The 12,123-nt window shown below is 44.5% G+C and overlaps 1 long non-coding RNA gene across 2 annotated transcripts in view; it reads right to left on the bottom strand.

The window, feature by feature from the left end:
- Nucleotides 1-10,011, bottom strand: part of LOC310688525 — a 38,369-nt gene extending 28,358 nt beyond the window's left edge. For both annotated transcript variants that reach the window (XR_014517006.1, XR_014517007.1), the window contains exon 1: nt 9,912-10,011. This is a non-coding gene — a long non-coding RNA (uncharacterized lncRNA). The remainder of the gene's footprint in view (nt 1-9,911) is intronic.
- Between the last annotated feature and the right edge of the window lie 2,112 nt (nt 10,012-12,123).

The following is a 12,123-nucleotide window of genomic DNA, read 5'->3' as shown; positions in this document are numbered from 1 at the left end:
AATAAAGATCAGGCTTACTAGCTGCTTTGCTTCTCAATATTCTCTGGTTGGCCTCTGTTATTTTCTCCTGCTGATAGAGAAACTACAAAAGGACTCTATATGGGCTCTTGGGTACCCGATAAGGGAAAAGGAGCAGTTTTTTCCCCCTCATAACATATATATACACACACACACACACACAGTGGATGCTCGGGTTGCAAACATGATCCGTGCAGGAAGCACATTCACAACCCGCAGCGGAACATCTGTGCACGTGCGGCTTGCAATTTGGCACTTTGGTGCATACACAAAGCATGATTTAGCACTTCTGCACATGTGCAAGTGCCAAAACCCAGAAGTAACCCGTTCCGGTACTTCTGGGTTCGGTGCAGTGCGCAACCCGAAATCGCACAACCCGAAGCGTCTGCAACCCGAGGTATGACTGTATAAAAATGTTTCTGCACTCCTTCTTCCCATTCCCAGCACAGAACCCTTGTGTGTAAAATGAAAAATAAAGGAGTTCAGATTCAGCAACGGTTGCCAAAAGAACCCAAATGCCCCTATAAGATTTCAGCTTCTCTCAGAAAGATTAAAATCATGTTCGGTTCTCTGGATAAAAACAGCCTTATCGAACTGAGAGGAAATGTGTCAGTTTCTGCAGGCCCACTGTGTTATGCAGCATTAGATAACAGATTTTGAAAATTAGGCTTGTAGAGGCATCTATTGTGTCACAGCATGATCTAGTGGTGAGATCTAAGAAATCTGGAATTCAGGCTCCTTTCATCTCTGCAGCCAGTGAAGAGTTTCAGACAAACTACAGCCCTCCATGTAGCCTGATCCTAAGCATGTTTCTTCAGCAGTCAACTCACTGCTGGGACTTAATTCCAATGCAGTAGGATTGCAGGCCTGATCCTGTATTTCCTTGGCAGTACTACTGAGTAGAATCAAGTTTACTGCCAAGCAAGTGAGCATGCACTTGCAATGTGTAGCCTAAGGCTTCAGTCCTGAGGACACTTATTAGGGAGTCTCACTGGACACAATGAGACTTTTTCCTAAGTAAATGCATTGGACTCCATGGTTAATCATACTTTCTGACAAATTTTCTGTCAATTTATAGCTATAGATAGTCCTCAAGTGTTGAAAATTTTCAGTCTATTGCTTGAATATATTTTGGCTCCTCCTAGTTTCACTGTCTGTGAATTATGACTGTGGATCCTATTTAAGTATTATTCTATATTATTTTAATACTGAGGAAAGCAAAGGACTTGGCCCACCCTCCTTGTAGCTCTTAGTCCATGTCTTCCTTCATCCATATGTAAAAATTATTATCATTATTTTATTACATTATGTGCTCAATTGCCCAAGTAGTATCTAAGCAGTTTACATGTATCCCCAACTTTGCCATCTACAAATAGTATGGGGAAGGTTGAAAGCCTGTTTTTACTGAATCCTGGGTGGAATCTACACACATATAAAAAATGCTATGAAAATGCTTTTTAAAAAACGTTTTGAAAACTATATTGAATTTGCCATAGCTCACTATTGCCATCTAGTGTCGCATTTGTATATTGCATGTTACAACACACTTAAAACGTTTTATTTGCAGCTGTATAGCTGAGTCCTTAGAATTAAGTATGATTCATATTGTGTGGCTGTAGATCCAGGCTAGCGCATACATTTCAAACAGAGTTATAAGGCATAAAGTAGCATCTTAAGGGTGTACCTTCTCCAGGGATGTTGAACAATTAACAATTAACATGCATAAGCATGAAGTTCATTTTCACATACAGTCACCAAAAAGTCCTGCACCACTGAGTTAAGCAGAAGAGTCCACTCGTATTGTCCTTTTTAAAGGTCCCATGTGCTGGGTATATAATTCAAGAGGATATTTTGCTCTGTAAATGTAAGGTTGTTCCGTACAGTTCTGTTGATAGTTTCAGTTACCTTCTGCCAAAAATCTTTCAATACAGGAAAATGAAAAAGCATATGTTTTAGAGAAGCATTATCCCTATTGCATCTCCAACAGATAGATACCTTAGATAGCCCTTTTTTCAACAAACGTCAGTGTATTCTAAATATTATTTTTTTGTCAATTTAAGGTCCAGAGACACCCTTGTTATAGCAGTTAAAACAGTTTCCCACTGTGTGGTCGAAAGTGAGATGCCTAATTCTTTATTCCAATCCCCCCTCAGTGCCTGTGTATTATACTGGTTTGCTAGTAACAAAGATTTATATATGCTGATGGCTGGGTTTTTTTGTTGCATAAGAATTAATCAACTGCTTCAATATCTCTGGGGTCTCTGAGGCTGTAAAAGCTGCTGGCCCGTAGATGGTGGTTAGCAAGTGTTTTATCTGGAGATGTTGCCATTGAGCATTTGTAGGTAATCTGTATTTGTCTGTTAAGATGGAATATGCAACTAGTTCTTTGGCGATCCCTCATAGCCAAGTAAGATGGTCTTCCATAAACACAATTTTAAAAGTGAGTCCGTAAGTGACTGTGGAGGCCTATTCTGGATCCACACGCCCTTCCACAGTGGAGACATAGGTTTCCGGGCTGGAGTTGATCATGGTGAGGGTTTGCCAAGCGTGCCTTTCTCTAAGCACATTTCTCCCTTTTGTCCTGAGTTCGAGTGTCTTCAAAACCCATGACACTTTTGGTAAAGGCTGTTAAATGTATGGGAGCCCCATAGAACCAGGCTGCCTTGTTCTCATTTAATAACTACATGAAGCCACTTTTTTTTTTTAAGCAATTGTTTGCTGACAGTTTGGAAGGCTTGTTTTCAATGCAAGACAATGACCTGCCAACATGGAGTTCATGGAGGGTGCTGAAATTCAGTTGCTTTGTTTTTGTGTGGCAAGGTCCCAAACCCTCCTGGGAAGTGGAATAAAGACACATGGAACAGTATTTTAGGTTAATGGGTGAAAAAGACCACAACTTTATTGGTTACAGAATGTGAGTGTTATTGGCTTAGGCACTGGAAACCCGTCTGCAGGAGTCTTGAAAGGGTTAACCACCAGTAGGGGGAGTCCTGCTGATGCACATCAACTAGGAACTCCCCCAGGGACACCGCTAGGGGCCGTGCCATGGCCCTAGCCCCCCGTCTGGGGCTTTTGACAGAGACCACACACCCCAGATTCCTTTAATGGAATGCCCTTTAATTAGGAGTGGTAGGTGATGGCCACTACCTCCCCTCACCTTCAACCTAATACTCCAATGCCTAACCGCCAAAACTTACAAAGTTGTGACAAGGTAGGCGCAAAACCAAATGGCTGGTGCCAATTTGCCAAGTGGGGAAAAATTCCTACCAGGCCCCTTGGACAACCAAGGCGAGCAACCGAGGTCCATAGCAAGGTCAAGACATAAAGAGCCTAACCTAAGGGCAGGAGGGCAGGAGAACTGACAGAGCAGGGAGAAAACAGGGGCAAGTCCTCAGCTGCGGGCAGTTTAAATAGCCTGGGCCACGCCCCTGGACCGTCCGGATTGGACGGCCTAAGGATGATGTGGCTGAGGACCATCCAATGGCACAAGGGCTATCCCGCCCTATGCGCGTGGGGAAGGCTTGCTCCCAGCCCGCAGCGTCATCTCCCCGGGAACGCAAAATGGCTTTCAAAGAACTCTATCTAGATTTAAGCTACTGCTTAGTGACTACAATGACTGACAGGGCAACTAAGAGGCAGAACTGTTGAGAGAGATCCACCAGAAAAATTTCAGACATTAGAGTCACCTGGAAGCAACCATAGGTTTTATTGGAAAAGCAGCCACAGAGATGAGTACCAGGATTTATTTAGTACCAGGTACAGATTTTGACACGGGTGGCACTGTGGGTTAAACCACAGAGCCTAGGACTTGCCGATCAGAAGGTCAGCGGTTCGAATCCTCGCGACGGGGTGAGCTCCCATTGCTCGGTCCCTGCTCCTGCCAGCCTAGCAGTTCGAAAGCACATCAAAGTGCAAGTAGATAAATAGGTACTGCTCCGGCGGGAAGGTAAACGGCGTTTCCGTGCGTTGCTCTGGTTCGCCAGAAGCGGCTTAGTCATGCTGGCCACATGACCCAGAAGCTGTATGCCGGCTCCCTCGGCCACTAAAGCGAGAGAGCGCCGCAACCCCAGAGTTGGCCACGACTGGACCTAAAGGTCAGGGGTCCCTTTACCTTTTTTTACAGATTTTGAACTTGCTGTACAAAACTAAAGTCTTTGTGCTGCTTCTCCCTTCAGTCAGTCAGATGACTTTAATTAATGGTAGCGTCAGTCATCAAAGGAGGAATGTGCTCCCCATGTCGCTGTTTTAATAAGAGTGAGTATTTTGTAAAGCTCAGCCACTGCAGGAGTGCAGGTATATTTAAAAAACAAACAGTATCTTTCAGACTCTGTCACTTACAAAGACCTCTTGGGGGATTTATAGTACAGTGGTACCTCGGGTTATAGACGCTTCAGGTTACAGACTCTGCCAACCCAGAAATAGTACCTCAGGTTAAGAACTTTACCTCAGGATGAGAACAAAAATTGAGTGGCAGTGGGAGGACCCATTAGCTAAAGTGGTACCTTAGGTTAAGAACAGTTTCAGGTTAAGGACCTCCAGAATGTATTAAGTTCTTAACCCAAGGTACCACTGTATGTGCAATGAGACCAAAATCTGGAAGTGGTGAAAAATATTATTTTGAGTTGAGCTTCAAACCTCTCCAGAGGCTGTGCAATGTTTATCTGTGTTGAGCGGCCAGGGCTCTCTTGTGTCAAACTTAAGAGGAGCGCCTGTAACGATTTTCTTGCCATTGCAAGGCAGTTTTGTGCAATTATCTGGTGAGAATCATGCAGTCTTACCTGCTCATTACCGATGTGATGGTTAGTCATGTTGCCCTGTTAAGAAAAGTGGCAGCTCTTAAGTTTGGATGGCTTAGACAACCGACAGTCACTCTGTGACTTTGATCTAAAACCACATTGTACTGTATCTCTGGTAAAACCCAGCCGGAGGGTGATTGCTGGAAGTTGTGCATTGTGTCTGAAAGCATATGCCTGACAGCATCAATCAACAGTCTGGAATTTGGATCTGAATTTGGTGAGACTTGGACTGATGTAGTCATACAACTGATATAGTCTGTGCAGCTGATTTTGTGCTCCGTGACTCCTGTTCAACCTGTATTTTTTTTAAAAAAAAATAATGAACAGATAATTACAAAGATACTGCAAGTCTCCAGCATTCTCTAAATCTCACTGCTTGGGAAATAGGATTGTGAAGCCACTAGTTGTGTTCAGAAAGTGTCATGTGCTCTACAGAAAAAGCTAGGGAACACACTTTATCCATGCCATAGCACTTGGACATACAATCTGTTGTAGATATTTGGGGTTGCCATACATCCAGATTTCCCCAGACATATCCAGAATACTGAAATTGGCAGCAGTGCCTGGCTGTTCCTGACCGTTGGTCATGCTAGCTGGGACTGATGAGTGTTGCAGTCCAACAATTCTGGAGGGCACCAGGTTGGGGAAGGCAATGTGTAAGAGATGTCTTTAGTATAAAAATGTGGTGTAAAAGATTTGTCTCATATATAAGGCAAAATACAACCCTGATTGCAACCATTCTAATATGAACAGAAAGACCTGGACCTAATCTGGGTTATTTAAGTGGTATTTTCTCTTAAAGTATATGAAAAAGAAGTTAAGTTCCTTTCAAAATCAATTTAACATTCTCTAAACTGGAAAAGAGGATACAAATAAATCAACAGCTACGAGACTGATTTTTGTTTAATGTACCCTGCTGTCGCAGCGTGCGCTCAAGAAATAAATCAACTGATAGAGAAATTCACAAATGATACTTGGAAAGCACAGAAACATACATCAACCCTATTGTCAATAAAACAGTTCGTTTAGCTTAAAATCAAGAGGAACAAATTCATCTAATTAGACTGATAGAATGGGAACTTCAAAATAAAACTAAAATCAAGATATAATGGCAAAACAAAAAACAGTGAGGGTTTTCAGATCCAATTACAGCGGTACCTCAGGTTACAGGCACTTCAAGTTACAGATGCTTCAGGTTACAGACACCGCTAACCCAGAAATAGTACCTTGAGTTAAGAACTTTGCTTCAGGATGAGAACAGAAATTGTGCGGCGGCGGCAGCGGGAGGCCCCATTAGCTAAAGTGGTACCTCAGGTTAAGAACAGTTTCAGGTTAAGAACGGACCTCCAGAACGAATTAAGTTCTTAACCCGAGGTACCACTGTACATTTAGCAAAGGCACATTGTACAGTCTTCCCCAGGTTAACCAGATTGCATTTGGAGTGCAAATGGGAGTATTAATGTGCCCATGTACTAAAATCCCTCTGGATGTGCTAAACATGTCAGGGGTGACCACTTAAAGTGCAGACTGTGTGCTCAGAAGCATTTTTCTGTATTTTCTAACCCAAGAAATTATACCTGTGTTCTTCTTGCTGCTGCATGGAATAACGCATGAATCTGACTTTTGGAGTTTGTAAGTAAAGCAGGTAAAATAAAGCAAGGGCAAAGCGCGGTCTGACTGTGTAGTGATCAGGGATGAGAAATTGAAATCAAAACAAACACTTAATGTTTAAGCAATTTTATAGGAAAATAAATAACTTCTCTTCAACACAGGACCATAGTTGGCTGCTCCCGAGCATGAGAGCAGAAGCCGTGCCACACTGGGCTCCGCCAGAAGCAGGGGCTTCTCAGTACTGGCACCAAACTTATGGAATGCCTACCTCGGGCACTGAATGCCTTCAGGATCAGATGGTCTTTAAAATATTCACTACTTTTCTGTTGCTGCAAGTGGGGTCAGTCTCCTTTTTATGGATTAGTGCTATAGCTCATTCTGATGGGAACATTTTATTTCTTTGATAATAATTTTGCTATTGTTTATTCTTCATCAGCTTGATGGTTTAGTGATTTGATGGAAAATGCTTTGCACTCACTGAAGATAAAGTGGAACAGAAATCTTCAAAATAAATAAAATCCCCTCCCTTGGAGCTTACAACGCTCCACTTTTGAGCAAGCCCACACTATGCATTGTCTCCTTCCACCTTGAAAACTAATCAGCCTACTTTGTCTTTCCTGCGTTAATTTTTCTGTACACTGCAATTTCTTAAGTTAAAGAACATCACTGTTAATTAAGCTTCGCTTCCATCACAAGTCAAATGGGAGGAAGAATTCCAAAATAAGAGATGAACTTTAAAACTCCCTGTCTTTGCAACTTCAAAAGTTGGGACGTCCACGTTCCTTACCTTCCTTTATTAAGATTGTAAATAAGCATCGCCTACAAAGATGTGGATACTAGCAGAAATGTTACAGACTTTTCATAAGGACTTCTTTTTTTAAAAAAAATGCAAAAGATGTGGAAATGTGGAGAATTGGAAAAAATGAGAAACAGAAACAGTGATTGACAGATTCAACCAACCCCACTTGTCTGCAAGGGAAGTGGCATAGCGTGGGGGACCGTGGCCCCAGGCGCAAAATTTGTAGGGGGAACAACCAGACACCCCCATGCAGGCACAGGCTTTCATGGGGATCCCTGCCCTGGCAAAGGCAGCAGAGCAGCTCGGGTCCATGGTGAGCTGGCATGGATGGAGGGAGGCGGGCAAGGGTTGACCCTAGCGTGGCCCGGCCTGGTGCTCCTGTCCACGGGCATTGGGGGGATTCATCTGCCAAGGGCTGTAGGTTGGCCAAGCTCCCCCCTGCACGGGGAGGCAGACGGTACAGTGCAGCCCCACTTGGCTCGTGGGGGTGCTCTGGTGGCATTGGCTTCCTGTCCGCCCCGGGTGCTGGCAACCCACACTACACCACTGCCCCTAAGGACAGGCAATCAACTCCATCCCCTGAAGAGTCTGGCTTTCTTATGAGGCTTCAGAAAGGGGGAAACTGTCCTATTGTGAACTTTGCCTCAGCAAACGGGATTCAGATATTGCTCCCAGTATTGCCTGGATGCAACGTTGGGGTAAATATAGAGAAGAGCTTGCCATGTGCTTGAGGAGCATCACTGATTTAGAAACGTAACAAAACTGGATCTAGAGCTCAATATTTCTAGCCAGCAGTGATGAGCAAATGCTTTTGAGCCAGGTGCTTGTTGCCCTAATTTTCTTTTCTTTTATCTCTCTTTCTGCTGCCATATGTTCTAAATAACACCAGGTGGCTTCAAATGCAGACAAATTCTGCCAACGATGCAGACTCCCAAATGCAATTACAGGAGAAGTGGGCCTCAGCATTCCTTTAATGCATGTCCGAAAGGTTTCCAACTTGTGTACTCAGCAAGGGTAAAATATTGAGGTTGTGGACATCTAATGTTATAATTATAAAACCCTACAGGCTCAGAGTACATTTTGCTCTGCTTACTATAAAATGAGGCCTATAACGAAAGTCCCTTCTTGTCTACTGAAAAGCAGAGGCAGATATTACACATCTTGTGATGAGGTTTATTGTAGGATTTCAAATCTTTCTGGGGGATGACACCCAAGAAGGAGAAATCATTGTCCATTGAATAAGACAGTGGCAGAGCTACTTGCCATCAGAGCATAGCTGTCAACTTACAGATTTGAAAATAAGGGACCAGCAGCCTTGAAAATAAGGGACCAGCAGCCAAAATAAGGGATTTCAGTCAATCAGCTGAAATACGAAGTTAAAAGGGACCAGATAATTTTGGAGAGCAGCGCCGGTTTTTAGCCCTTTGTTTCCAGAGGTTGCTGCTCAAGACACCAGCCGATGAAACACTGCAATTAAATAACTACAAGCAGCAACCACTTTTCGCGCAAAACGAAGTCCAAGCTACGAAGATGCTGCTTCAGTTCTGTATCTTTTCTCTCGTTCTCCATCTGCAGCTCTCAATTCCATCAGGTGGGGCGGGAGGAAGGGGGGGGGGGAATAGAGCCTGAAGTAAACCTGCAGATCAGACCATCTATGCTAGTCTACCACTACAAATCTATGGGAGAAGGACTTGCGGTCCTTCCCTTGTAGCCCTTGGAACACCTGCCCACACCTCCGCCGCCTCCTCTCTCTGAACTGCTTTCTCTATGGTTGCCCTCGCTCTCCTTTCAAGGCACCTCAACAATTCATAGGCCATGCCAGGCTGCCCATCTCATCAGGGTCATTCGGCGGCACAGCCGCAGTACGGCCTAGCGGGAGTGGCGGCGACTGGGAGAGGGGAGGCAGCCGCGAGGAGGATGGTGGCGGAAAGGCCCGAGGCTCCCACCAGTCCTGGCGGGGAGGGGCTCCCGGGGGCTGAGGCTGGTGAGAGGAGGTCAGAGGGGGGCGATCCGGGCAGCCAAGCAACACAGTTGGAGCCTCCTTCCTCCCTGGCTGGCAGGGAGGGAGGGAGAGGAGCTGCTTCCTTTGAAACCCGGGAAATTTAAGGGACATCCATCAATAAGGGACAGCAGTGGGACATGGCGCTGGGATAAGGGACTGTCCCTCCAAATAAGGGACGCTTGACAGCTATGCATCAGAGGCAGAATTTGGGGAGCGTGACAGCTCCGATTGCACTAGGCACAGAACTTTGGGGTTGATGCCGGGGGCATTGCAAATATTATTTAGAAAGGAGTGCAAGAGGCAGAGGGGCACTGAATTTTGGTGAAGAAGTAGTAACTCTGGCCTGTGAGTTGCAGTACACCTTGAATCATGAGTTAGGGTTATGTGGTGGAAACACATCACCAAAAGTGAGTACATGCATTGTGAATAATATCTCACTTTCAGAAGACTTTAACTACATATTTTGTTAGTTTACTAATCAGTCATAGTAAAGGTAAAAAAGGTAAAGGACCCCTGGACAGTCAAAGGTGACTATGGGGTTGCGGTGCTCATCTTGCTTTCAGGCTGAGGGAGCTGGCGTTTGTCCACAGACACCTTTCCGGGTCATGTGGCCAGTAGGACTAAACAGCTTCTGGCACAATGGGATACCGTGAAGGAAGCCAGAGGACACGGAAACACCGTTTACCTTCCCGCAACAGTGGTACCTATTTATCTACTTGCACTGGTGTGTTTTCGAACTGCTACGTTGGCATGAGCTGGGGCAGAGCAACGGGAGCTCATCCCGTCATAGTACATACAGTGGTACCTCGGGTTACATACGTTTCAGGTTACAGACTCCGCTAACCCAGAAATAGTACCTCAGGTTAAGAACTTTGCTTCAGGATGAGAACAGAAATTGTGCTCTGGTGGTGCGGCGCGGCGGCAGCAGGAGGCCCCATTAGCTAAAGTGGTGCTTCAGGTTAAGAACAGTTTCAGGTTAAGAACAGACCTCCAGAATGAGTACTTGACCCGAGGTACCACTGTATATACAACTTAAAAATCTTTGGTAATTTTATGACCTTCAGTGAAGTGGTGTGAGTCTCTGGATAATAGGTTTTGCCTCTTGAACCAATCCACCAAGTATTCTGGCATACCACTTCAGACAGCTGAATACATACCCTCTAACATTTTGTGTTGGAAATTCGGGGCACCCACTACCATCCCCGTCACTGACACTAATCCCTTCCTTGCCTGCCTGCAGCCACAACCCATTCTCTCACCCCCTCCTTCCCTCCCCTCTTCCCTTTGCTGTCTTCTGCCTCCTGCCCTGTGCAGCCTCACGAGACACAGCGCAGCCTACAGCAGCCCCCAGAGGGTCGCCCCAACTTTTGCCATGTCCAGAGATGCTCACAGCCTAGAGCGGCCCCCAGAAAAGCGCTCCAGCCCTTGTTGCCCCTGGAGATACCCTGCAACCTAGAGTTATGTGACCCCAGAGCCAAGGAGATAAGTAGCTATACAATATATAGAAGACATCTGAAGGGAAGCCCTTTACAGTGGTACCTCTGGTTACGAACTTAATTCGTTCCAGAGGTCCGTTCTTAAGCTGAAACTGTTCTTATCCTGAGGCACACTTTTGCTAATGGGGCCTCCCACTGTGCGTGTGCTTCTGGCGCACAATTTCTGTTCGCATACCGAGGCAAAGTTTGCAACTAGGAACACCTATTTCCGGGTTTGCGGAGTTCGTAACCCGAAGCATTCGCAACCAGAAGCGTTCATAACCAGAGGTACCACTGTATAGGGAGGTGTTCTTATTGTTTACTGTTTAATGATGTTTTTATATAAGTTGGAAGCCGCCCAGAGTGGCTGAGGCAACCCAGTCAGATGTGTGGGATATAAATAATAAAATTGTTGTTGCTATATAGGATGCCACTATTTTCATCTGAGAAATGTTGGAGGGCATGAAACAGATTAAATCGTCCATACTCCTAGAGCATGCAGTGATTGTAAGAACATGTCACTTGTCACACTAGAAATATTGAATGAACTAAACTTGGAAATTAACTTGTGTTTATTTGCTGTGATGCCCAACATGGGTAGCTTTTGTGTTTGGGGATATCTTCCTGGAAATGGCTGACGGGAGCTTGCTGGTGGCTCTTTGTACTTTATATTCTAATGTGCTTCGGTTAATTTTAGACAGCGATGCTGATCCATGTTCCTGTTACCTTCACTTTGGTTAAATTCATTACACACCTTGTTTTGTATGATGCAAACCTTCTCACTCAATGGTAACATCCTTTGGTCAGGCAATTGAAAAGGCATCTCTCCGGGATTAAGTTGCATCCTCTTAGACAATCTACGCAGCAAATCATTTACCTATGAGATTCTTGATTTGTTCCAGATTGTCAGTTCTGCTTATGATGATCTCAGCCATGTCACTGCCTGAGCTCACAACGTCGTTCCCATATCGCAGATCCAGTAACCTAGGAAACTCCTAGGAAACTGGCTCCCATAAATACTCCTAAAGGTCTCTAAAGGAAGCTACATTGCATCACTGTGATACAGGAAATAAATACAATGTAGGGCCTTATAACGTGAGAAAGACAAAATGGATCATACAGATACTTTTATTCAGTGCTTTTTTTCTAAAAAAAAGAATGTCTAGGGGTGCTCTCATTTTGACTCAAGAAAATCACCATTTTATACTACAGTAAATGGACAAAAGTACAAAGATTCACAAAATGTTTAGGGGTATGCGTGTCCCCAGAAAACCCCCCACTGCTTTTATTGCACTATTTTCTGGTAGTAAGAATATGCAAGCTTTGTGACCGAGGTGTTCTGTTTTGTCAATGTCTTTATTGTATTTTTAATAACATCTGACAGGTAGTCCAGAAGTACCACCACGGGAACACAAAAACAAA

Source organism: Podarcis liolepis (genome assembly GCF_965112155.1).
Source record: "Podarcis liolepis genome assembly, chromosome: 11".
Taxonomy (NCBI): Eukaryota; Metazoa; Chordata; class Lepidosauria; order Squamata; family Lacertidae; genus Podarcis; species Podarcis liolepis.
Note: the sequence above shows the minus strand (reverse complement) of the source record. Positions and strands in the feature narration are given on the sequence as shown.